Source organism: Saccopteryx leptura, unplaced genomic scaffold (assembly GCF_036850995.1).
Source record: "Saccopteryx leptura isolate mSacLep1 unplaced genomic scaffold, mSacLep1_pri_phased_curated manual_scaffold_49, whole genome shotgun sequence".
Classification (NCBI taxonomy): Eukaryota; Metazoa; Chordata; class Mammalia; order Chiroptera; family Emballonuridae; genus Saccopteryx; species Saccopteryx leptura.
The window spans coordinates 303,785-330,694 of NW_027095731.1; positions in this window are offsets into that span (position 1 = coordinate 303,785).

Below are 26,910 nucleotides of genomic sequence, written 5' to 3' on the forward strand. Positions count from 1 at the left end.
TTATAGTACGGCCCTCCAACTGTCTGAGGGACAGTGAACTGGCCTCTGTGTAAAAAGTTTGGGGACCCCTGTTTTACAGGAACACTATTGCTATTATATCACTGAGTCTGGCCTGGTTGAGGAGAATATCAACTCCAAAACCTTCAAGAATGAATCCGCAGTGGCCAGGCTGGTACTGACCCCTACTCTGAACAATGGTGGAAAAACCTCTTGTTCTCCATGCTAGGACCAATTATAGGACCAATCCTAATTCTGTGCCTAATTTTAATGCTTGCCCCCTTCTTTATCAAGTTCCTACAGGCCTAGATGATAGAAATATCTAGGATTACCTACAGTTAAATGCTCCTACGCTTCTATTCCCCAATATTCCAAAAAGAACTTCACAAGGGAAATATCAAATAGGTAGGGATGACAGCAGGAAGAAGCTGCCCCTCAGCCTGAGAAGTTCCCTCCTGAATGTTCTCCAAACCCCCTTCTTTTTAAACCACACATACTCAGTCCTAAATACTTACACCAACACGTTCCCTTTCTCTAAAAATCTCCACATGTCCTCCCATTCGAGAGGAACCAAACCAGCACGTGTCATGAGGCTCATCTAGGAGACCATGCATCATCACTATGTCACTCTGTCCACTTGGCACTCACAGCAAACAATTCACAATTATTACCTCACAAGATTTTTTTACTTCCTCACTCAGGTTTTCGAAGATATCGCCTAGTTCAGACCTCACAGCACGGAAATTGACGACCTCCTTAATTGGATGAAGGACTTGTCTTAGCAAGAACTTTTGTGAGTTCTCTTCAGAAGAAACAATAATTTTTTATTTTTTCTCCTCTTTCTCCTCGTCACCCCTCACCGTATATTATAAAATTAATAACTGCCTTTATTTTATATGTAACCACAGACTAGAGAAATGATAGATACATGAATGTACCAGCAATTTCATACTGCCCTCTTGATGTTCCGCTTATCTGTCAGACCTCACCCTTACTTACTGGACTATTGCCCCTGAGACAGAGGAATTCCAAGAAGCTGGTCAGCCGCCCCAAGGAGGAGCATTCCGAACATACCAGGACTTTTGATTCAACACCCACTTGCTCGAGATTCTCCCTTACTTTATAAAATTTTTCCCCCTAGCTTGTACTGGTGCCCTTCTCCTCAGAAAAGTGTTGGCAGGGTTCCTTTTTTCCTTTCAATAAAGCCTGTTACTCTGGTCTTTTCAGACTCCCATGGATTCCAACAGGAGAGAGATGAGAATCATCAGTACCTTAGTTGTTCATTGATTGCTTTCTCATATGTTCCTTGACTAGGGGCTCCATCTGAGCCAGTGACCTTGGGCTATAAGCCAGTGACCTTGGGGTCATGCCTATGATCCTATGCTGGAAGCAGCAATCCCACCTTCAAGCCCGATGCACCTGCTCTGAAGCCTGTGACCTCTTGGTTTTGTACCTGGGTCCTCAGTGTCCCAGGCTGATGCTCTATGCAGTGCACCACCACTTGATCAGGCTATCTCATATTGTTTTAATCAGGTCTTTGATTACTAAATAAAACAATCTCAATCCTAACAACCAAAGATGTTATAAACATATATTAATCTAGATCCAAAATGACAGGACCCCATACTCTCTCATAGATGGGATCTCTATGCAGAGTCACAGGGCCATATATGATATATCAGGGCTCTGCATTTTCTCAGGTAGCACCTCTCCTAACATTCAGAGGATGTAGAACTGATGAGACAGAACTCTATGCTGTCCCTGTGGACCCCTGCACACATTCGCATGAATACTGCTAAGAATCGCTTTTTTCTGCTGCCATCTAGTGCACATCTTGAGAATATCACCTATTTACTGAGCGTCCATTCTTATCATTTGTCTGGGTCAATATCATACAAGGCACCTTCCATCAACCCTAGCTCAGGATGACTTACATACACACAGTGGAAGGACCCAAAATGCATGAAGTAGGACCCACTAGTCTCTCATTTGGGTCTCCCCTCCATAGTGGCATAATCCTCAACTCGTGACAGAACTTACCATTCTCTTAGGTGGAATATGTACCGAAGTCACAGGACTCAGAGAGAATTTGGCAGGACCCTGTATTCGTAATGAGTAGAGAACAAACCAAAGAAGAACTTTCTAACACTGCATGAGTTTAGATTTGGGGCTGTACGTCTTGTTAATTAATATTGTTATGGTGAAAATATTTGTTAACACTCTGGGGGTTATAGTCAGGACATGTTGAGTGGGTCAACTTTAGAATGACCATTTCCTCTGTTTGAATGTGAAACCTTCCCATGGACTCAATGGCTCCCCTAATGGCCAGGTGAATAGGGAGCATGGAGAAGTTGTAGGCCAGGGGTCCCCAAACTACGGCCCGCGGACCACATGCAACCCCCTGAGGCCATTTATCTGGCCCCCACTGCACTTCCGGAAGGGGCACCTCTTTCATTGGTGGTCAGTGAGAGAGCACAGGATGTGGAGCACTGGAGTACTGTATGTGGTGGCGCAGCAAAGCGTGGCATCGCTCACGTACAGTACTACTTCCGATGACGCAGGATGCACGCATCATGGCTCAGGAAGAGCGTCATATCACTTGTTACGGTTAGCAGTGACAAATATGGAACTGGATATTGACCATCTCATTAGCCAAAAGCAGGCTTATAGTTCCCATTAAAATACTGATCAGTTTGTTGATTTAAATTTACTTGTTCTTTATTTTAAATATTGTATTTGTTCCCATTTTGTTTTTCTACTTTAAAGTAAGATATGTGCAGTGTGCATAGGGATTTGCTCATATTTTATTTTATAGTCTGGCCCTCCAATGGTCTGAGGGACAGTGAACTGGCCCCCTGTGTAAAGTTTGGGGACCCCTGGTCTAGATGAAGCAGGGGCGGGGAATCAGGAATTTGAGGCTGACAGGCATCTCCACTCTGGGACAGCTTGTTTGGGGGCAGGTGGTCAGTCTCAAACCACAGCTGAGTCTGCACTGTCGGGGGTCCTAGGTCCCAGGGGAACAGGACAGTGACAGCTGAGGGGTTTAAAGGACCAGTTTTGTGGGTGGTCTGAGTGGGCCTCCCTGAAGGAGGACATGTCAGCTCACCTCTGCTTGAGCAGAAGGAGCCAGCTGTCCCCCGGCCAGGGCAGGAGCTAGAGCCAAAGGTCGGAGGGGAAGCTGAGCATCGAGGAGCATGGACGGGCGGGTGGTTTAGAAAATTGTGAGGGCTCAGCAGGTGGCGGCATGGGCTGCAGGCCAGGAGAGGGTCTGAATCCCCAGTGTGGTCCCAGGTGTTAGTTGTGGTGGAGGGAGAGGTGGAGGGGTCTGGTGTGGCTTCCTCAGCTCCCCTGGGTGCCTTCTGCAGCCGGGCAGAGAGGAGGCTGCAGGGAACCTCAGAACTGCGGCTGGGGGGGCACTGGGATGAGACCTGTTCTTGCTGCAGAGCAAGCAGGATGCACTGAGGAATGGGGGGGGGGTGGAAAGAGAAGAATCAGGATCACGTCAGGATGGTGCTTTGTCTGGGAGAGTCAGGGCAGCCAGTTTACAGAACAGAGTGATGGAGAGCAAGGTTCTGGAATGTTCATTAAAGAGCTGTTTACTGTAGGTGTGTGTGTGTGTGTGTGTGTGTATGTGTGTGTGTGTGTGTGTGTATGTGTGTGTGTGTGTGTGTGTGAATGCCCCTGCAGCCTCTGCCGGGGATGGGGGGTGCAGCTGAGATGTTTCCACCTCCCTCCTGGGCAGACGCCTATGGGAACCTTCCGTGCACTCAGAGGTCACAGGGGAGAGGAGACTGACGCTCACAGGGCCCTCGTCACTTCTCTGACCTCCGGTCTTGCTCTCCCTGCCGCCTCCCATGTTTCCTGGGACTGACCCCAGAATGAACCAGCTGCCCCGTCATCAGCCAGGATCTTCTCTGGAGGAAATTTTACGCAGTCACAATCTTGGGCAGTGATCTTTTTGGGGTGGCCCCACTAAACTGAGAACATTTCCAGATGGGGCACTGATTCAACAGAGGGCGGCTGAGCAGAAAGAAACATTCCGCACAGAGAAGGGGGGAGGGTGTACAGGGTGGGGTGCAGGGACGCTGCCTACATCCAGATGTGACGTTGGACAGACAAGCTGACCTCTCTGAGCCTCCCTTTCCACATCTGTAAAACGGGCATGGTAGGCGTTCCCCCATCGAGACAGACTTGAGGAACCTGGGGTGTAACAGATGCAGGTTCCCAGGCCCCTCCCCAGGTCTAGTGACCACACCTCCTCTACATCAGCATCACCAGAGACACATGCGGGTGGTCTGGTCACTGAGCCATGCTGTCCGGAGAGCGTATTAGGTGGCTTTGCACACACAGAGCTCTTGCACAAGGAGAACCTGCTTTGCCTCCAGGGCCACAGTAAATGGCAGTGAGGATGGTGATGGTTTATGATCCCCGTTCCGAAGAGGCCACTTGCAATGACTGCTGAGCCTGTCACTCAGAGCAGGAATTGGAAGAGTGGCGTTGTCTGTGGTGACCCTCCAAGAACGAGCAGACACGTGGGGACCCTGGGCAGCCAATCTCCAGGATTAGCACCTGTGGGAGAAACAGAGCATCTGGGTTTTCACAGAGAGGCCACGGCCACGCGCCTCTGGTCCCAGCGTCCCGGGAAGGGGTGCGGCGTGCTGGGGCACCTGCTCCTCTACATGAAAAGTCTGTTTCTTAATTAGACGGAGTCCCGGGTGAAGGGGAGGGTAAGGCTGGTGGAAATTCCGGACCCAGAGTGCCCCCTCTGCTGTGGTTTGACCTTGCTCATGCCCATCTGCGCTGGCATCTGTCAGCTGCTGTCAGCTCTGTGCCCCCCGTGTTCACAGCGTTGGGTTTGATGGGAAGGACATAAACACACACTTTTCATCCATTTTCACTGCTCCCCGCTCAGCTCAGAACAGCAAGGATTACCATGAGCCTGTGGAGGGAGCGGTTATCAGCTGTCCCTGCCCGGCAGGGACATAAAACTGCCCCCCCAGCTCTCAGACACCCCATTAACACGGCCCTGCGATGCCCCCACTCCATTTGTTTGCATTGATCCCTCGTTTCAAGGCTTAAAGTCATCAGCCTTTCCCTGTCTCCTGACACTTGATCAGATGCTGGATGCAGGAAGCGTGTACAGCACAGGAAGCTGACACCCTCCAGGGGAACGTGGGGTAGACATGCCCCCCCCAGCAGCGGCCCAACTCCTGTGTCTCAGCCCACAGCACAGCCCGGCGGCCCCCTGGAGCCCCAGTAGAGGACCTGGGTCACCCGCCAGCAGCTGGAACCGTCTGAGCTGTGCACCCACCTGGCCCAGGGCTGGAATGAGGGGGTCAGGTCAAAGGCACGTCCAGCCTGGAAAGGCAGGAAGTCTGGGCTGATGCCACTGACCCGGGCAGTGCTGTGACCTCCTCATCCCAAATCGGCAACATGGGGGGCTGTGAGCACAGACTCTGTAGCTTTTCAGAGCATCTCACAGAGTGAGACAACTGTCGGCCTTCAATGCTGTCGGCCAATGTGAAGACAGGGATACTAAACAAATCAGCACACACACACTGCACCTGCTCACACACTCATACACTTGAGCGCGCGCGTGCGCGCACACACAGACACAGACACACACACACACACACACACCAGCCCCATTCTGTCCTGATGGGGACACGCTGACCCAGCACAGTGAGGGGGGTGCTCTCTGTTCTCTTTGACTTGGCTTTTGTTTCCTTATGTTAATGTCAGCTTTGTGACACCCTCGAGGGCATAGAAACTATTAAGTTGTTTGTTGAAGAATATTCAGTTTACTGAAGTTGCATTTTAGTTTTTCCTCAAACTTTAATTCTACTTCTAGATTGTATTAAATTATTTATAAATCACACACTTAGACCACCTAATTAAGGAGACTTTGTTTATTATCTAAGCTCATTTGTTAAACTCAGTTAATTAAGCTTTTTAAATACATTAAACTTAATTTATTAGCTGACTATACTTAATTTTCTTTTAAAGAACTTTAGTTTACTTCCATTTCTGAGGAATTGTCATTCTTTAAATTGAGAAATTCAATGTATGTAAATATAGAGATCTCTTAAGTGTTGCAATGTTGTTTTTATATCGTTAGATTGCAACCTAAGTCTAGCAAGCTTGTCACTCAAGAACACATCTCAGGTGAGCATTTGTAAGGATGATTGATTAAAATCTACCAGGCTGATGTCTCTTGAAAATATAAGCATGTAAGCAAAGAAATGAAGAGTCTCTGGATGAGTTTGTTTGTCACAAACATTCCTGTACTTGAGTAGACATCTTTATTTATAAGATACTCACCCAGGAAATAGACACCACTTCCTATAACTTGTGGGCTACCTTTTTCCCAAGTCAATTTGAGCTCATTTTTTCAGGTTCTGGAAATTTCCCAATGCCCAGACAGACAAGATGGAGTGCAGGTCAGCTTCTAGCTGTGACCCTGACAGCTACATTCTGCATGATTGTTGGTCTACACTAGGTCTCCATACTCAGCGCACTGACCATGCAGACCACCCACCCAGACCATGTGGAGATGGGGACAGCGGTCAGACATCAGCCACAATCACCATGGCCCTTCCACAGTGGAACTGCATCCCCAGTGCTGGAGCTGTGGTGCCCTTTGCTCTTGCAGCAAATAAGGATGCAGGTACCTACTCACTGACACGCAGCAATGACCACAGCACCCTTCTCAGGGAAAAGAAGTTTATGGAAATTAGTCAAATTTGCTCCAGCTTTGGGAAAATATAGAACCGCTTCTTTGAGTATTTTCTTACACAAGAAGCTTTGTAAGCTTGCTCTCATGCAGACATGAGAAGAAAAGGCTTCTTGGGGCGGGTTTAGAGGTAACTGAACATGTTCACTTGTTTATATAAATGGGTGCACTCAATTTCCTGAGTCCTCGGCTGACAGCCATTAGCATGGCTGGCTTGTGAACTCTGAGGGTGCGCCCCAGCTCGACCCGTCCCTGTGTGTCTGACTTTGCCACAGCCTTGCAAAGCTTGGCATCCTCACCTGGACAGATGCACATGCTTCCAAGGTTGTCTAAGACCTTGCTGAGACTCAGGAGCTCCGTGCAATTCCTGGGTCAGGTGCTCAGTACTTGTGGAGAAGCTGTGACTACTTCCTCAGCACTGAGCTGCTCCCAGCACCCGGTAGGTTCTCCTCGGCTTTGCTGGGCTGTATGAATCTCAGTGTGGGGAGGAAAGCCTTGGAGAGTGAGTGAGAGACCTGGTGTTTCTACTCTTGTTTTCTGTGAACCCTCTGGGTGACCTTGGGCTCTACTCAGCCCAACTAAGCTAAGTTCCTGTGACTTTAAAGCAAGGTTGGATTGAGGCACGACTGTCTCTGCAATTCTAAGACTGCTTGGCCTATGGACCTCATGAAACCCATGTGACTATCTTGGTGAGACTTGCAGGGAGAGGCCTTCATCTGTGTGCCCTGAGCTGGAAGGGACCTTTACTGGGCTAATGACAAAGGCTTCCCCTCTGTCAGCTCCTTGTTGCTGTTACCCTGGATGATGGACTCAGCTCGGCTGCTACAGAAATTCATGGACCCCGTGTTGCCTGCTCTTATCTGCAAAGCTAATCACATTTTAAGCTCTTTGAGTTTTTCTTTGAATAATTACTTGCTCTTTCTGTCTAATGTATCTTTATTTACTTATTGTTATTGAATTTATTGGGGTGACATTGGTTCAGAAAACCATACACTGCACACACTTCGTGTGCCCATCGCCCCAAGCAAAGTCTCTCTCCATCCCCACACCCCCTTAGCCCTGCTCCACCTCCCCCACCCCTGTTCCCTCTGGCTGTCACCACAGTGTTGCCTGTGTCTGTGTGTTACATGTTCTGTTTTTCCACTTAATCCCTTCACCTTTTTTCATCCAGTCCCCCTTCCCTCTGACAGCTGTCCCTCTGCTCCCTGTGGCCCTGCCTCTTTTTCTATTTTCTTCATCAGTTTATTTTGTTCATTAGATTCCACATATAAGTAACATCATACAGTACTTGTCTTTCTCTGCCTGGCTTATTTCACTTAGCACAATACTCTCCAGGTCCATCCATGCTGTCACAAAAGGTAAGATTTCCTTCTTTTTTACAACCAAGTAATATTCCCCTGTGTAAATGTACCACAGCTTTTTTTATCCACTCATCAACAGATTTTTGGTTGTCATTTACATTTATAAATTCCACTGAAGACTCCTCAGACAGAAGGGAGAAAGGAGGAAAAAGGGATGGGGAGATAGAGTGAGTCACAGAGCTCGTCTGTTCAAACACAATCCTAACCACCCTGAGCTCCAGAAGGACGTTTCCCACTACTGCAGGAAAGGAGCATGAAAGGCCAACTTGTTAAGATTGAAGTGAAACCCAGCAACACCACAAACTATCAACAGTCTTAAAGTGAGACTCAGTCTCCCTCTCTGTCTGTCTGTGTCTTTCTCTCTAAATGCCTAGGAAACAGAACAGCCTCTTGTTTCCACACATCTGAGGCTCCTGGTGGCTTAACCTGTGACCTTGCAGAGGGTCTCGCCCTGGTGGCCACCAAGGCAGGAAGTGGCCCCTGAGCCCGCCCCATGGCAGGAAGTGGCCCCTGAGCCCGCCCCATGGCAGGAAATGGCCCCTGAGCCCGCCCCATGGCAGGAAGTGGCTCATGAGCCCGCCCCATGGCAGGAAGTGGCCCCTGAGCCCGCCCCGAGGCAGGAAGTGGCCCCTGAGCCCGCCCCATGGCAGGAAGTGGCCCATGAGCCCGCCCCATGGCAGGAAGTGGCCCCTGAGCCCGCCCCGAGGCAGGAAGTGGCCCCTGAGCCTGCCCCATGGCAGGAAGTGGCCCATGAGCCCGCCCCAAGGCAGGAAGTGGCCCATGAGCCCGCCCCATGGCAGTGTGCGAGTTTTGGATACTTGCTATGTACGTTGTGAGTGGGGGACGTCCTGGTGTGGGTTTGAGTCCTTTTGTAGCTATCCTCCTACTGACCTGCTGCTGTTTCTCCCTGGGATAGGCGTGTGTCTGTCTGTCCATGGTAAGAGTGTCTGTGTGTGTCCCCAGGAGGGTGAGTGTGTCTGTCTCCAGTAGGGTCCTCAGTACAGGTGTGTGCAAGGTGTGAGTTTGGGGGTATGGAAGCTCCTCCTTCACCCGCCTGCAGCCCAGCCTCGAAAGAGGGAGACTCCTGCAGAGTTGGGGGCTGGAGGGTGTCTGTGGCCTGCAGAGTGGTGTCAGGAGTCACTGCGTGGGGCTCAGGACTGGTACCCCTTGTCCAGGGCCATTTCTGGGAGTCTGGTCGGTGCCTCGTGGCCTTAGGAGATGGATTCCTAGGTCACACTCACAACGGGAGCCCTTGCGTTTTCGCTCCTTTGCATCCGAGGTCAATACGTGTTCACAGGATTTGGATCCAGAGACTGAATGAGACTTAGGCGGACGTACTTGGGCACCGTGTTCACGTGGCACTGCCCCAGGAAAAGGCAGAGGGTGCTGCCGCCATGCTGAGCCTGGGCCTGGGACCCTGTGCCGTGGACACTCAGCAGGGAGCAGTGCAGAGCAGTCTGGTTTGAGCATCCTGCCCACGGAGCCGCAGGCAGAGAACGCAGGGTCAGCATCCAGGAGCCAGGTCAGCCTCCCCCTGGAGCCTTGAGCCAAGCACGCAGTGGTCCCGCAGGAGCAGAGGTCACATTCTCCACGTGCGTCCATCCTGCGGGAAGGGAGCCCCTGGACCCCTTCTCATAGTAGCAGTGTTAAACATACAAAGGTTACAGAAGAAGTCGATTATACTGAAATGTATTTCAAAAACATGAAAGAAATTCATGACAGAGCTATGGGTGCACTTTTCTAAATTAATACACTAAATAGTAAATGTAGGACAGGCCTACTAACTGGTTATTTCGAAGGGTTACCAGCCTGAGTGACTGACAACATGTGCAACGTGGAGTGAAAATACCACGGTTTCTAGCGCAAATTCCCAGCTGTGGTTGGCGTTGTTGCTTCCATTCATATGGGGGGAAATGCGGAATATCTCTTGGAAGGTGGTAAAAATAAAAAAATATTTATTTTTTCTATTTACAGATGGAATATTTGGGAGGTAGTGCCCTCTAGCACCGTACTGTGAATGTTCACTTCTTGTCACTGATCTCAGGCTGCTCATCCTTGACAGTTGTGGGGACTCCAAGCTGAACCTGAGAGAGTGAGTTGGAAGTGGACTGAACTGCAAATGCCCAGAGGGAAGGCTGCAGGCCGCAGGACATTTATGTGCAAGGGCCTGTGAGAAGGGATTTCACACACGGAATCTCCTTTACTGGTCCCCAAAACCCTGTCAGCTGGAAATTATTAGCTTAATTTTTTAGATAAGAAAAGATATTCATATTCTCTGAGAAGTTAGCCCCAGTTCCTGAGTTTTCATAAAAGCAGAAATGTACATGACAAGAAAGCACAGAATAGTGGTTAAGTGTGGGCTGTGGGGTCCTCCTGCCTGAGCTCCATCCAGCACTTATGGCTGGCTGACCTTGGGGAAACTGCGTAAATGGTTTGTGCCTTAGTTTCCCCATCAGTGAAACCAGGAAAATAACAGTGTCAACCTAAGGCTTTTGTTTCCTCTGTTGATATTTTTACTGCTCCAGGAAACAGTATCGGGTGCATAGAAAGTGCCCAGAAGTGTTGGAAGAATAAATGAAAAATAACAATAAATGATAACTCCTAGGTCCCAGATGGTGGGTCCTAAAAAAGAAAAGTGTTGACACCATCCTGCAGGTCACAAAATAGCCAGTTAATTCCAGCCGATGATGACTCTGCTCAAGCATGAATCCATGGGATCCCAGCCCTTACCAGACAGAAGTGAGGATCACGGTCATGGTAGCCAATTTTGCCTTTGCCGGGGCAGAGACATCGGTGAGCTGAATCCTCAGCACAGTGAGCTCACGTTTGACTTTGGTGGCTTATGAAAGTATCCTTCAGATACAATATTGGCTGTTTTATTCATGGGCAGATTCCAGAGTTCATAATGTCCACCTGTTTAGTGACGAACCCCAGTGTCCATTGTATCTTCCTTTTCATGCCCTTGAACTCTCTCTAAAAGGAGTGGACAACCTTCCTGGGAAACACAAGCTATGCCCGTGGTTACTTTAAAAAGAATTGTTAATAACTTTAACAGAGCCGGAGTGAGTATCAATTTTTACTTTCCTTGCATTTGATGATTAACCATCTTCAAGAACTATCCTGTCCTAGATTGGCATATATTAAAGCACCCAGGCTGCTCAGCACTGCAAAGCTGGAATTTATAATAAAGAAGTATTATAATTACTACAGGTTGAAGTCCCCCCCAAAGAAAAGATATGTTGAAATTGTAAATCAGAATGCCAGCCCTGGCTGGATAGCTTGGTTGGTCGGAGCAACGTCCTAAAGCACAGAGACTGCTGGTTTGGTCCCCAGTCAGGGCACACACAGGAACAGGTTGATGTTCCTCTTTCTCTCTCCTTTCATCTTTCACTAAAATCAATAAATAAAATTTTTTTTAAAGGAATCATAATGACACATTCGTGCAGAATCTCGTTTTCTTTTCATTGGTGAGGGACGTTGTCCTGGGACTTTCTGGAACATCAAGAGTCGTGTATGCAGTGGACCTGAATTGTGCTGCTCGGAGGATGTCCTTGCTTGGAAACCTGACCAGACAGGTACGGCCTGCCAGGTCGTGCAGCGAATGCTCATCTGCAAGTCTGTTTCTTTCATGTTCCTGTTTATGGAATGGAAGGAGCGTTCCGGGGCCTTCAGGAGGAGGTGACAGTTGAGAATGCTGAGCTTTTCTGGGAAGTATGTCTACTGAGGAGGGCACGGCCTCCCTGAGGTGTGGGCATGGGCCACTCCCTTTTCCTTCCCTTCGATTTGTTTTTGTCCTGAAGTGGCTGTGGCGTTGTTATTACTATTATTATTATTATTATTATTATTATTATCGTGACAGAGACAGGGACTGACAGGGACAGACAGACAGGAAAGGAGAGAGATGAGAAGCGTCAGTTCTTCACTGCAGCACCTTAGTTGTGCATTGATTGCTTTCTCATATGTGCCTTGATGGGGGGTGGGTGTACAGCAGAGTGAGTGACCCCTTGCTCAAGCCATCGACCTTATGACCTTGCTCAAACCAGATGAGCTCATGCTCAAGTCGTCGATCTCAGGGTTTACCAACCTGGGTCCTCCACGTCCAGTCCGTCGCTCTCTCCACTGCTCCAGGCTGTGGTGTTATTTTGAAGCGCATTACGTGTGCTGACTGTAGAGACTTCCGACGTGAATACATTCCCGATGGCCACAGTCTGTGCAACGGGAAGAAAGATGCTGAGGACTGTAACCCTGAGGTCCGCAGGTCGTTTCATTTCCCTGCGGGGTGAGGTCCGTGGAGAATGGGCGGCCGTGCGGCTCCGTGCTGCCCTCCCGTGGACACGCTGCGAGTCGCAGGGAGGGCCGCGTCCTCGGGGACACGTGGTCCGCGGTGTCTTTAGTCCGTGGAGGTGGCTGTACCGTCGTAGGAAAATAGGTTTTTTTAGGTGAAGACGGCTGTCTACTGGGGTTTTCCGTTTAGTTTCTGTGTTGGATGGCATTGCAGTCTGAGATACCCTCGTTACATCTCTGTGTTTTGAAGTCCCTCCATGGCGGCCGTATTCCATGACACGGCGATTTTGAGAGTAATTTGTAGGGTTAAGCTGGGCACAGGATGGTCCATCGTCAGTGGTCTGCAGAATGTGAAGGTCACTTCGTTGTAGTCGCATTACAGGATACTTTCTCCCGATTGGATTTCTGGCCCATCAGTGAGGGCAGTGAGTTTTAGGACCCTCAGCGATTCCTTGTGGTGACTGACGTCCCAGGTGGTCCTGTCTTTCCGCCGGCGGCTGAGTGTCCTATTTGCATATTTGCGACGGGGCAGGGACAACCTGCCCCCACCTCTGGAAGGCTGCTGTCAGTGTGGAGTCTTTCTCTTTCGTGTTGCTTCTTCTAAGACAGGGTTTTCACAGTCATTCATTTCCATGTTAAGAGAATTGTGTTCTGTTATTTTATAACACGTGTCTGCATTGAAAATGATGCTTTTCTTGGCCTTCTCGGTTGGAGCATTGTCTGAAAGCGAACTGGTTGCCAGTTCTCTGCACGGTAAGGGAAGATACAGCAATAGAGTGATGTTCCTGTCTTTTTCCTTTTCTGTCTCTCTCTCACTCTCTTTCTATCTCTGTAGTTGATACACTGAATATATTTCTGTTATTTTTTTCTGAGATATAGAGACACAAAGGAACAGGGAGGAAGGTAGGTAAGGGGGAGGGAGGGAGATAGATGAGAAGCCTTAATGTACTTTTTGGCACATTTTTGTTTTGACAGAGACAAAAAAAAAGAGACAGAATGAGGGACAGATAGGGATAGATAGAAAGGGAGAGAGATCAGAAACATTATTTGTTGTGTCACCTTAGTTGTTCACTGATTACTTTCTCATATGTGCCTTGACGGGGGGGGGGGGGGTCCTTCAGCAGAGCAAGTGACCCTTACTGAAGCTAGTGACCTTGATTTCAAGGTACCGACCATGGGGTCATGTCTATGATCCCACGTTCAAGCTGGTGACTTTGGGGTTTTGAACCTGGGTCATCTATGTACCAAGTCCGATCCTCTGTCCACTGTGGGACCACCTTGTCAGGCCATTATGGTACCTTTCTTGTTCATTGATTGCTTTCTGATAAGTACCTAGGTAAATGGCTTTGTTTGCAGTCAGGCACAAAAGTCTAATATCCTGCTCTGCCACCTCTCCTCTGTTCTTCTGGGTTCCTGATCTGGATGGTGTCTGGGTATCATCTTTGAATGTGAGGTTCTTCGACTTCAAGTGTATTTTGCAGCATTATTAAGGGACGAGGATATGTGTCTGGGGTCTTTACATCGGTTATGCTGTCTTGATTCTGCTGAGCTTTCTTCATCGAGTTAGTTACCTCAGAAGTGGTACGAAAGCATCCTCTCCTATCTCTGTGTTATTCTTTCTATCACTATAATCCACACTGCTATGGAGTTTGCTTTTCTGGAATGACACCAGAGACAAGGTCCCTTGTGGGAGAAAAACAACTTTTTTGGCTGCCATTGTGTGGGCATTCTGGGCATAGTACCAGTGAAGGGAAACTTTTTTACTTTTTGATGTCATATTGCAAGGACCCTTTAAGCCACATGGGTAGCTTCAGGCATCACTGTCTCTCATTGTCTCCACTGCTGTCTGTCTGCTGCAGGTGTCAGCGCCTTGTGTCGGTGGATTCTGTGACTCTTTCATATAAAACATGGCACCATCTACATGAATGTCTTAGACTTGGGTCATTCCCTCCTCCTCTGTCATCCCCGATGCTCACCTGGATCATCACTGCAGCTCACAGATCACTGAGGGTTCAGGGACGTTTCTTTCTTGATAGGAGGAAGTTCTGACCTATTTCCAGCCTGGTGGATTCTGCATGTATGTGAATGTCAGTATTTCCGGCCAGGAGAAGAAGTTATTTTAAGTTATTTTTTCTTTATGATTGATGATGTCACTGAGATAAGGAATATTCTGCTTCTTCCCCTTTCAGACATATTCCTTTACTGAGATAACTCCACTCTGGCAACAGTGACACTACTGTATTCTGTGTGCTCTGTTGTGTTTGACAGCTGAGTTTTTGGACAGAAGCCTGAGATGAAATCCATGAGTGCTACTCCTGCTACTGTATCAGATCTCTATGCAGACGTCTGCTGCAGGGAGACGGCCTTGCTGAAGTCCACTCATGTTTAAGGTTGGCATTCTCAGCAGCAGTTTGATGGCTTGTTAGTCTCGCCTCCCGTGTCTTATGGTTTTGGGGTTGGCCTGTGGAATGTTCACAAGTCCTGTTTTGGCCTCCAGTTGTACCTGCATGTTGCCTGTTTTTTCTCTATGTCTTCTGAGCTTGTTAGGTCAGTTCATCATGTTTCCCAGTAGGTATAATGACTTGCTGTTTCCAGTAGTTGTCTGCATATATGGGTTTTCAATTAGTGTGTTTCAGGTGGGTGAATGTCCTAGGCATTCTGATGGGATCATACAGGACACAGAGAGGAGAAGGTAGTGAGGAAAATAATTGTTCCTCTTTGTTCCCTGCATGCTCAGAAGAGATGGTCATGGGAGAAGGAGAAGGAGGGCTGCCACGCTTCTGTGTTCTGAAGGTGCTGTAGGTGGGAGGACGTGAAGGGGTTCCACTTCATTAGGGAAAGTGATCTCTGTGTTCAGTCTGCTGGTCTTGTCTGTGTCAAGGTGCAGGCTGAGAGGGAATGTCGAGGCTCAATGACTTCCATGTTCACAGGGTGTCTCTGACATGGTACCAAAAACTGTTGGTGAAGGTTTCCAACTGGACGTGGGGTCACTGCCTTCCCGATGTTTTTATTTATTTATTTATTTATTTTATGTGATGTTCACTGAACCCTGGGTCTGTGTACAGCAGGAAGATCTGAGTGTTCCCCTGAATAGAGCACCTGGGCGGTCTGTCTGCTTTGCCTCTGGGGTACTGCTGACAGCAGTGGGTGTTTCCTGCTGGGGACTGTGGTGTAAGGTCATCTGTGCATGCTCAGTATGGGTGTCGGGTGTCCTAGTTTGCTCTGCTATTGCCTTTGAGTCCCGTGTTTCAGAGTGTGGTCCGTGGGTGTTGTAGAACTCAGTTCTGATGGATGTAACCAGGTAAGAAGGGCTTGATGTATGTCTGCCCTGTTCCATCTTCACTTTAGGTTTCATGTTCTGTATCATGTCTGGGCACCTCTTTGCGGTCGGATGGTGACAACCTCTGGCTGAGGGTGTGTGTGTGGCTTTCTGACGTTGGTTCTGGTGCTGGGTGTGTGTCACAGCTTGTTCATCATTTCATATGACCCAGAGCTGCTATCACAGGCCCCACGTTATGGTGATGGTGTGATCACTGTGACACTGGGACATTTGCCATCATGGTGCATATACCTTTGAAAGAATGTTTGAGTAGAGGCCACCCGGGGGGACAGAAAAGGGGTGCCACACAGTGTGCCAGTTGGGGATGGCACTACTGTCAGGGAACATAAAAGCAATTTGTTAGCGCTGGGTTTTGACATCATGGAGAGGCCCTTAAGGTTTCTTCCATCAACGGGAACAGAAAAATAGTTGCAGTGTGTATGTTTCTAGTACATTTCTGTTGATTAGTCCATTTGCCAAAAATGATAAAGTGCTGAGGAGAATGAGCAGCTGTCACTGTGAAAGGGATGGCTGCAGAGGTCGTACCTGCTCCAACTGCTGCCTTTCTGGTTTTCCAGGACCTGGAAGGGCTGTGCTCATCCCTGCCGTTTCCTTTTTTATGACCCCGGTGTTGGGTTTGTTAGAGACACGAGGCTTTCAGAGTTCTCTTTTCATGTTGTTTTTTCACCTGGAGTTCAGAAAGGTTGTTATCAAGGTGCCTGTGTGGAGTTACAGTCCTGGCTTCACCTGTTGGATTTCTCCTTTGTCTCACTGTTTGCTTGTTTGCTTAAATGTGTGTTCTGTGTTGCTTGAGGACTTTGTTCACATTTTCTGTAGTTCCGCTCCTGCTGAAGGTTTCCGGGGGTGCAGTGTTTGTCCATTTGCCCCACCTGTGCCTAACTTGTCTTGTTCGTTGAGGTGGGTTCCATTAACAGAAGATGTGGTTTGAGGTCCCATCAGTGCGTGTAAAATATGTGTGTCAGCCTCTGTTCACGTTGATAAGTGTGATTTCTTTGGCCTGGATGAGTGGATGGTGCACTAGTGTATGTGTCCTTTCAACCTTGTTATTGATCAGAGAAGGGGGTGATATAGCATTTGGAATAGACTTTCATTCCCATCTGTAGGGTTCCAGGTCTTGATTCTATGTTTCAGCTTCTCCCAGCTTTCCTTGAGTGTGGAAGTCAAGGTGTTCTATCACTGTTCTGTGCTGGGTGCTGCAAAGCCCTTCCCTCTTTCTCAGTTCAATGTGTCTTTTGTGGGTAAAATGTGTCCGACAGCTGCTAGCAGTTGTGTTACCATGGGACTTTCTCTTATTTTGCTCTTTCCAAGTATTGAGGAGTTTGAAGGTCATGTTCTTTATCAGTATTTTGTTAGACTGTAAACCCTTCATAGTGTACACTGGAGTATGCTGCAATAGGCTTTTTTGATTAATCCTATAGTGATTTCGTTGGTTGAAAGCACATTTTTCATAAATCCTTGTTCTTGTCTTTCTGCAAATAGAGCATGACTGTCCAGGGCACCTTAGGTCTTTCTCAGTTCGGGAGGTGTTCCTGAGGTGTGGTGATGGGGCCCTGGGTCAAGGGAGCGTGGGCAGTACTTTTCTCGGGGAGGATGTACCTTCACTTCTGCAGTTGTGAGGTATGTGCAGTATTTCCCAGTCCTCATGTCTACAGCTCTCAACACTTGTATGAGTCCCCCGTGCCCCTCCTGGTCACTAACACTAGATGTTGTTTGAAGCATCTGTGCTCTCGGCTGTTACTCTGTTGTTCTCACTATGTCGGCCCTGGGTTAGTGGGAAAGGGAGTGCTGTTTTTCTTGGGGGAAAGTGTCCACACTCCATAGGAGTCAGAGATACACCTCCGTACTCCTTGGGAGCCCATGCTTGCATATGCTGAATACTGGGGTGCTGAGGAAGGATCCCGAATGTCGTCAGAGGTCAAGTTCTTGTGCACTCAGATCCACATTTCCGTTTCCTTACTGCAGTGCTGCCACCCAGAGGACATGTCGGGAGTTGCACCTGACCTGCTCTCCCTGTCTGCGCTCCCAATCATTTCACCTCCCTGGAATGCAGTGAAGAGTGAAGGGTGACTTCTCTGTCCAGAGAGGTTGGGATGAAGATACCTTTGAGGGGGACCAGTCCTCTCCTCGTAGCCAATGTGAATTACACGTGTATAGCCAGCAGTTTTAGTGTTTCATCCAGGGCATCCTCCACAGGGTGAGAGGACATAGCCGTGTTATGACAGGGAATCCCTGTATTCCTCGCAGAGTTGCGTTGGGAAGGTCAGAGGAGTAGGACGTGCACTGACTGCACATTCCAGGGTGTCAGGAGGGGTTCCACCCATAGTTGGTGTGCATCTCTCCCTTTACATCTGCCTGCCAGTACCCCTGAGTGTGCTCGCTGGTCCCAGTGCTCATGTCCTAGGGCAGGTGAGCCTCTAAGGGTGAATATGCACTGGCTCCCATGGCAGATCTCCACGTTCTCTCTGTAATCCTTCAGAAGTGCAGGACTGAGGTCCTGTGGCATCACCAGTACTCTGCCTTCCTGTACTGTGTCCACTCACAGTCGAAGCATGTGGTCGCACTGTGTCACTGATGTGTTCCCAGGGAGCATGCTTTCCTATCCCCGTCATGATCCAGTGACATGGTGCAGGATGTGTCTACTGAGTTCTTCACCCAGATCACCCAACCCTGTATATGAAGACTGCTATTGCCCGTCCACGTGGTGACAAATTGGATAGACCATCAGACTGAGATGCAGAAGACCCAGGGTTGAGACCCCAAGCTCTCTGTCCTGAGCAGTGGCTCATGCAGCTTGAGTCCTGGTTCCTCAGCTTTACCGTGGGCTCTCTGGCTTGAACATGGGATCATAGACGTGACTTTGTGGTCACTGGATTGATGCCAAGGGTCATTGGCCTGAAGGCCAAGGTTGCTGGCTTGAGCAGCAGGTTCCTGTCTGTACTGTAGGCCCTCCTGCCCGAGTCACAGCAGATAGGAGAAAGCGATCGATGAACAGGTAAGGTGCCTCAACAAAGAACAGATGCTTCCTATTTGTTTCCCTTCCTGTTTGTCAATATCTATCTTTCTCTCGGTCTCTCTCTCTGTCCATGTAAAAAGAGTGGTGCCTCTTTCATTCATTTCTAGGACTCAGAGTGGGAGTGACAGTTGAAAAGGATCCCCACTGACTGTCTGGCGGGGATCACAGGCTGTACCCCTTCTGCGGTCATTCCTTTGTAACTGCTGACATGAACCAGAAGGCCCATGACAGGGCTGTGTAGTCCTTAACAGTGTGATCTGTTCTGATGCTCTGATCTCTGCCTCCTGACGCTGAATCTTGAGAAAAACGCCTAAGAGGAGGGCACTTGAAAAAAATGAAAGATTTCTGGTGCCCTCTAGTGGACGTCCTGAGAATAGCGCTTTTTCTCAGAAAGTCAGCCGTTGGTATCGGTTTGTGTGAATATGAACAATTCCTGAGGTTTCCCACATAGTGAAGAAGTGATTATGGTGTCGCTGATTCCGTGTACGATCCATACTGCAGCTGTGAAAACGGACGAGGTTCTCAAGAGAACAACAGCATCTGTTTCTTTCTCACAGGTAGGAATAATAGGCTATTAGAGATTGATTTCCATGACATTGCTACTTTCCGAAACTGCTGTAGTGCTGACGTGGAGACAACCTTCTGGAACATGGAAGGAGTGTTTTGGGTCACTCTGTACCCTTTTCTGGAATGGAACAGCAGAGTCTGCTGGGCCTCTGGGTCTTTCTGACCATTATCTCTGTCTTAGGTCTTAGCCTTGGCTTCAGAAACTGTTCAGATAGGTGGCTGTATTTGTTTCTGTAGTCATTCTTCATTCACTTTCGTAGTTTCTTGTTTTTTATTCATTCATTTTCCCCTTGATTTGTTTATGTTTCCCCGTTGTTTACTTATTAGGTCATTTAGTTACTTATTCAGTAACTTTGATTGCCTTCCTTTGCTTGTTCCCTCAGTGCTTTATTGGGGAGTGGTGCGTGTCTTTCTACTGTGTGTGATTCAGCTGATGCAGAGGGATCTACCCTTTCCTCTTCATCTCTGTTTTTATTGTGCGGCTGACATCCTGTTTAGAGAGGTGAGAGCTTTGCCCAGAGTATGTGCTTCCTGGGAAAAAGTGAACAGGGCAAATTCTTTGGTGTGTGCTATATTTCTTGGCATTGTTCTGTCTGAGGTTTTCATAGATTTCAGTTCATGTGACCTTCTATTTTTACAATGTGTTTCTAGGTTTTGGTCTTTGTAGCCAGGACCATGTCTGGGCAAGAACTTTAGCTTGGAAGCCCTCTGTCCTCCCTTGGGGCTCACAGTGCTCCCCAGAGCCTCCCTTGAGTGTGTGGGGTCCTGACTTTGGCTCTGCTGCATGTTTTGTGTCACACCTTCTCCTGTTAGTCTGATGAACAAGAACCATCAGCTCAGGACCCTCTTGTCTGCAAGTGTGGGATCCCTTGTCGCACTCTGACGCAAGCTGCCCTGCATTCTGCATTTGGGGAATGTCTCCTGAATAGGGGTCACTGGGATAGGACACATTGTTCTGCTGCCCTCAGTGGGGAAGTTGGGAATAAATAGCACTTCGTAAGAGAAAATTTCCTTCCACCCCTGCTGCTGTTTTGCAAAAAGTTTGGAAATGCCATTGCACTTTTCATCAGCAGTGTCTGTGAATGTGTCAGAGGAAGGGCTCCAGCCAGAGACCATGGGCTCATGTCCATCATGCCATGCTAAAGCCAGTCACCACATACTCAAGCTGAATGAGCCTGTGCTCAATCCAGTGACCTCAGGGATTTGAATCTCGATCCTCAGAGTCCCAGGTTCTCACACTATCCACTGCATCACCACCTGGGTAGGCTGTTCCTCTACTTATTGCAACAGGTGAAGGGAATATAAGACAATGTTATTAAACATCCTGTTGATGTTTCCATTTATATTCTAAGAAATTTATAGACATCCTTGGGAAATTGACATCATTTTTTGTAAAACTGTTTTTATGAGTTTTAGGTTAATTTAAAAATAAATTAGTGCCTGACAAGGCAGTGGCACAGTGGATAGAGCATTGGACTGGGATGCAGAAGACCCAGGTTCGAGACCCCGAGGTCGCCAGCTTGAGCGCGGGCTCATCTGGTTTGAGCAAAAGCTCACCAGCTTGGACCCAAGGTCGCTGGCTCGAGCAAGGGGTTAGGTGGTCTGCTGAAGGCCCGCGGTCAAGGCACATATGAGAAAGCAATCGATGAACAACTAAGGTGTTGCAACGAAAAACTGATGATTGATGCTTCTCATTTCTCTCCATTCCTGTCTGTCTGTCCCTGTCTATCCCTCTCTCTGACTCTCTCTCTGTCTCTGTAAAAAATAAATAAATAAATAAATAAGTAAGTAAGTAAGTAACAGAACTTTTAGTATTTTTAGTGAAATGAAGTCTGGAGGCACAGTGTTCTGAGAATGAGAAGCATTCTGTAAGTGATATAATGTCCCCTTAGAATCATTCTTTTTTGTGCACTTGTTCACCATGTTAAAAGTGGGTCTGTAGATGGTGGATTGTGGGAAAGTGTAAGATAAAGAATGTCAATTATTAGTTACATAGCAGCACGAGTAGGAAAGATTGATTTATGAGGCAAGGACGGTTGTCTACAGAGGTTTCAGTGGTGAGGTTTCAGGTATGCTATTCCCCCAGCAGGCAGGGGTTTTTGGATCTGCCCATCTGACCCACGGGGCACTCGTGCACCGGCGCTCAGGGAATGCCCAGGACAGTGGTGTCCAGTCAGGTCGTTTGCCAGACACTGCTCGCTGCTTCAGACAGTCCGGTCCCCAGTTCCTGAGGCAGCACAGCGCACCTGAGCAGCCTCTGTGGAGACGTCTGTATGGGGACTGGATGTGTGTGAACGCTGAAGAGAGGAGAAAGTGAGGCAGAAAGACTGTCAGTCAGTTAGGGACCAGCAGAGCAATGGTGCTGCACGTTAAGTAGTGTTGTTGCTTATATTTCATTCATTGAGTTTAGAGATAAGGTATTGGGGGAGAGACCGAGAAACAATCATTGTTCCATGCAATTGTTTCTTGGGGTTCCTATCTGTCATTTCTTGTGCCTGCCTTGAGTCGTGAGCGACCACATCATGTAGGGTGGACAGGACAGCAGTCTGTGCAGTCAGCCACCCGGCCGGGGTTTAGTTTCTGCACTTTAGTTCTCAGCCTTCAGGCCACTTCTTCCCAGAAAGGCGTTCCCGGATCATTGGTGTCTGTTCCTGACAGTACTCTGTTCTTTCCCTGCATAGCAGTTGCCTGAACCTAAAGTGGTGTCTTTAATTTTTTATTACCCGCTTAGCCACGTAAGCCATGAGCCACAGGAAATCATGTGTGTGTTGTGTGCTGATCGGTACTCTGGTGTCTTCCTCTGTACTGGTACCGACATTAATTACTGTTAAACAAAATATCGGCTCTGAAAGTAAAGCCCTTAAAGAAACAGTAGCCTCGTCAGCCGGTTCCAAAGTAACTTTGGGGACAGTTCCTCTTCCCCTGCCCCGTGGAAGCTCTCTGCACCCCCAGGACGCCGCGGCCACGCAGCCCTCCTCAGCCGAGGTCTCGCGGTGCCGTGGAAATCGGCACCAGCTGGCCGGTTCCCGGACTCTCTTCTGGACCGCTGCCCCTCCCTTGTTCCCCTTCCCCTTCACGGCGCGAGTCCAGGCGCGCAGCGTGGACGCATCTGCACGTCGGCGTGGCGGGATGGGAGTCGGGAGGGCGAGACACCCGACAGCGAGGCTGGGGCTGAGGTCTAGGCAACGGACACTCGTGGGAAGGGCACGGTGACCTGCAGCGCGAGCACCTGAGGAGAAGGCAGCAGGTCGGTGACAGGTGACGGGAGGCGGAGGAGGAGCCGCAGCCCCGGGAAGAGGGAGGAAGGGCCCGGGCTGCTCCAGGGGAGGGCCGTTAAGGAGGCGCCGTCGAACGCGGCCGTGGTCCGAGCAGGTCGGGGCGGGAGGCGCCCAGGCCGAGAAGGGAGGGCACCGGGGCCGCGGTCGGAGGCGGACGGGACAGTCCTGGGGGCCCGGGAAGAGGGGGTGCATGAGAGGTGCTGAGCGAGGAGCTCAGGGAAGCGGTTTGGGGAGCGTGCGCTCACAGGCAGGTGGGGTCGGGGAGCCGGGAGGGTTGCTGCAGAATGAGAGGCAGCCGAGCAGTCTGCACGGGAACTGGACCCGAGGAGGCCTGACCCGCAAGAAACTCTTGTAAGGACAGGGACAGGACACGGAACCCCAGGGCGAGGGAGGTTGGGGGGGGCGTCTCCCCTCTGTGGGTGGAAAGGCCGAGAGCGCAGAGCGGAGCGCGCTGGGTCGCAGGTGAGTCTAATGTCCAGTCCTCCAGCTTCTCACGGGGCGGGGCGGGTACGAGGACGCGGTCAGGCGGTCCCGGGAGTCGGTAACCGAGGCGGCTTGGGGTCCGAGAGGGTGCGCCGCGGGAGGCTCCTGGCTCACCTCCGCCTCAATTTCCTCGTCCTCCGGCGTCCCGGGGGCGCGGTAGGAAGAAAGGGCTTTTCTTGTTCAGAGCAGCGTGTGAACAGTTAACCCAGGTCGTGTGGGTGGGAGCTGCCTGTGCCACCGCGGAGGGTCCGGGGGTCCGAGGAAGGGAGCAGAGAAGACCCAATGGCACGCAGGTGGGGGGGGGGGGAGGTTATGAAACGAGCTTCTTAATTCCCAGAGCTTCGCTGTCTAGATGCTGCTGGTGGGAGGGGTCCGTATGCATCAAACAAAAAGTGTCCTCGGTGCAACGTGTAAGTCTCAGTGGGTGTCACTTTGTCAGATGAGTCGTTTCTGTGTTTGCAAGGACAGGGAAAGGCTGAGAAGACTGTGGGGGTACTTGTGGTTCGGTCCATGAAGGGAGGACGCAGAGTGGTGTTTGGATGCAGCAGGAGTCTCAGGAGTGTCCCCTCGGAGCTGAGGAATGGGTGAGGGACACCGGAGCAGACATTGTTTTTTCTCTGCTGCTTAGATTTGGGAGCGTTTTCGCCATGATTACAGATTTTGGACGCTGTTGGAGTAGGTACTGTTTTGTCCAAGGGCGTCGTGTATGAGTACAAAGTACAGTGTTTCTTCTGGTCATTTTATTTTTGCAGCAGTGAGCCGTGAGGCGACACTGTTTTCATTTCCCGGGGTTTATAGTTAAAATAACTTGATGGTGCACGTGAGGTACAAGACACCCTGAGCCTTCTAGGAAGGAGACACTAGCCCGTCGGTTTGGGGTGGGGGTTTAGGGAACAGGCGGGATACGGAGGAAGAAGTAGCGGGGGTCCCGCAGGGCCCGCGTGTTCCCAGTCACCTCACACGGGCGTAGCCTTGATTCCCTTCCGGTCGAGGCCCCGAGGCTTGGCAGTGCCCGTCCCCGCCCGGCCTGACCCCCTTCCTGCGCGGCGGGACCCCCTCCGTACACTCAGACGCACAGGCCGTGTACGCGTCGTCGGAGTAAGGAGTCTGCGTGCGGCCGCCGGGAGCGCTTGCGTGTGCCGCCCTCAGGCACCCTCCCGGCAGCTGGCTGCACAAGGAGACCACATTGCAGGACATCCACGTGGTCCCTGGGGCCAGTGTGGCCGACGTCGAGGCCATCATTAGCAACTCCGCTTACGGCAGATTCCAGAAGCTCTTTCCAGAATGAACAGCCCATTGCCTGGGCCCTCCCCCCAGCCGGAGAGAGGCGGGTCCCTAGGCCGGGAGTCCGCGGGCCACGGGGAGGACGAGGGGAGGACTTCGGGTGCTGCCTGGTCGCCGCGTCACGTCAGCTGGCTCTCCTCCCGAGGTTGCAGCTGCGAGACAGGAGAGCCCAGCCACAGGGTGCTTCTGAGCTGAAACCAGGGGGCCTCCGAGTGTCCCCTGCAGCGTTGGGGAACCAGCCCCATGACACTTCCCCTTCCCGTGGCCTCTGGGGGAACCGGCCCTGCCACACCCTGACTTCAGCCCCCGGAGACCCCTGCAGATTCCCGAGCCCCAGACCGAGAGAACAGTGACATGGTCATGTGTTACAGCGACCTCAGGACAGCTGCACATGGGGCATCCTGGGTGCAGGACAGACAGCACACAGGCTCCTGAGGCTGCCCATGGGTGACACGGCCCTATCCTGCTGTCACCGTGAGTTGGGCTCCTAGGGACCCTGTAGGCCGAGTGTAGAGTGAGCCTGTGGTCCTGGCTGCCCCATCTGGTCCACAGAGTGGAGGTGCTGCAGGACACCCACGTGGCCCCATGGGGACAGGACAGCCCCATGAACCTGGACTGCAGAGCATCTGCTGTCTGTCTCCATTAAGCTCAGCCCTGGGGATCAGCCCCCGTGGGTCACTGAGCTGATGGGGCTTTGAGGAGACCCTGGGGTGGAGGACTCCTCCTGGGGTGCCCTCTGGGCCCTGAGGTCCTGCCTAGTGTGCTGCAGCCGGCGGCCACCTGGGGGCAGCACTGTCCCTTTGCAGGCTGCCTCACGTCCTCTCCTGGCTGCTGCCCACACCCGCCCGTCCAGTTCCCGGCTTCATCTGCTGCAGGCCACTTCCTCCCTGGCTGGGGAGAGAGACCAGGCTGGGTGGGGGTTCTATTCTCAGGCTGGTTCTCCTCTTGGTACCCCCATGGCCGGCACCCCTGCCCTCACTCCTGGAGTCGAGGAGGAGAGAGCTCACCCCAGGGCTGCCTCAGGCACAGCCTGGCCCACTGCCTGGTCCTGACAGCATTGCGGGGACTCAGCTCAGTGGGGCCCCAAGGAGGAGGAGGAGGTTGGGGTCTTGGGGCCCCAGAGAGGAAGCGTTGGGCTTCGTGTGGGGGAGAACAGGTGCAAGACCACTCTGCACCACTGACAGTCTTGTCCCCTCCCGGTTACAGGGTCCACTGGGCCCACAAGAGCCCCGACCCTGAGAAAACCACAAGTGGGAGGGAGGCCGTTGTGTCATCAAGGAAGGTGGTCTGGGCTGGGCAGACCAGAGGGTGCCCACCATGTGTCTGACGAGGGAGTGTTTTGAGAGAGAGAGCCCAGGTCAGCATGTGCCTGGTGGCTCCTTCACAAACATTTATTGAGTGGCTTCATAGTGGCAGTCCCTGCCCACAGCCTGGAAGTCAGTTCACCTGGAATGTTCTTCCTGCTGGAAGAACACGTCCCTTTAACAAAAAGTCTGGAGGAGTCATCTTTACAATTACATGCAGACCTTTGGTTAATGGCCCCTGGGAAGCTGAAGGTATGATGAACCTCAGAACTCTTTATAAATCAAAGATAAATGGGAGGAAGGAGGGCACAATTCCATGTTTAGAAATAGCTCCCTGGGACTGGGACACAGTTCACATTTCTGAAGCTCCTTCATGTGTGTTCTCAACGCCTGGGTTGTCTGACCACAAAAATCAATGTCAAAGCCGAGTTTCACATGAGCTCGTTGTTGTCTGGCAGGAAGTCACTGCTGTGGATGGTTCCTGGCTCAGGAACGAGGGAAGTGTGGGTGTGCAGGGGTTGACAGTCACTATGTCAGAGACACTGTGAGTCATCCCAGCCTGTGGCCCTGATACCTGGTCTGCTGTGCTCGACCAGGCTGAGCCGTGGCCTGACATCCCAGCGCGTGGTGCCCAGCTCAGGGTCTCAGGGCCTTGGTGTCACAACGACATCCTGGCCCCCGAAGCGTGAGCAGGTCTGTCTTGTGGGAAATGGCTGAGTTGACCCCAAAGAGAATCCAGTCCAGCAGGGCCCGAGCTGGGTTTGTGCTGAGACAATGTAACGTCTGGTGCCCTTGCCTTTAGGATGAATGTTCCCTAGCAGGAGCTGCACAAGGATTGAATCCCTTCTAGGACAGAAGTGACGTGAAACCGTGGCTGGGGTCCATCCTTTGTCTGCGAACAGGAGCCCCTGGCTTGGGAAGGCCACATGCACAAAGGAGGTACTTCCGTGACCTTCGAGGTCCTGGGACCCGGGCTGTGGGCCTGGGAAGGCAGTGCCCAGGCTATGGGACGATGTGGAGTCCCCTGCACGCCTGGGGCCACACAGGACTCGTTTCTCCGGGTGGGGTTTTAGCTAAGGGAGATGTCAGAGCTAACGGAGCGGTATGGGCCTTGTGTGTGAGGTAACAGGTGGCTCTCTTCAGGGACCTAATCCCCGGTAGGTCGTTTGCACCTTTAGAAGCAGCTTGCGTTGGGAGGGGCCAACAGTCCTGGGTCCCCACAGCTTGAAACGCCACCGGAGTGTTAAGTACACAGGAAATAGGGAC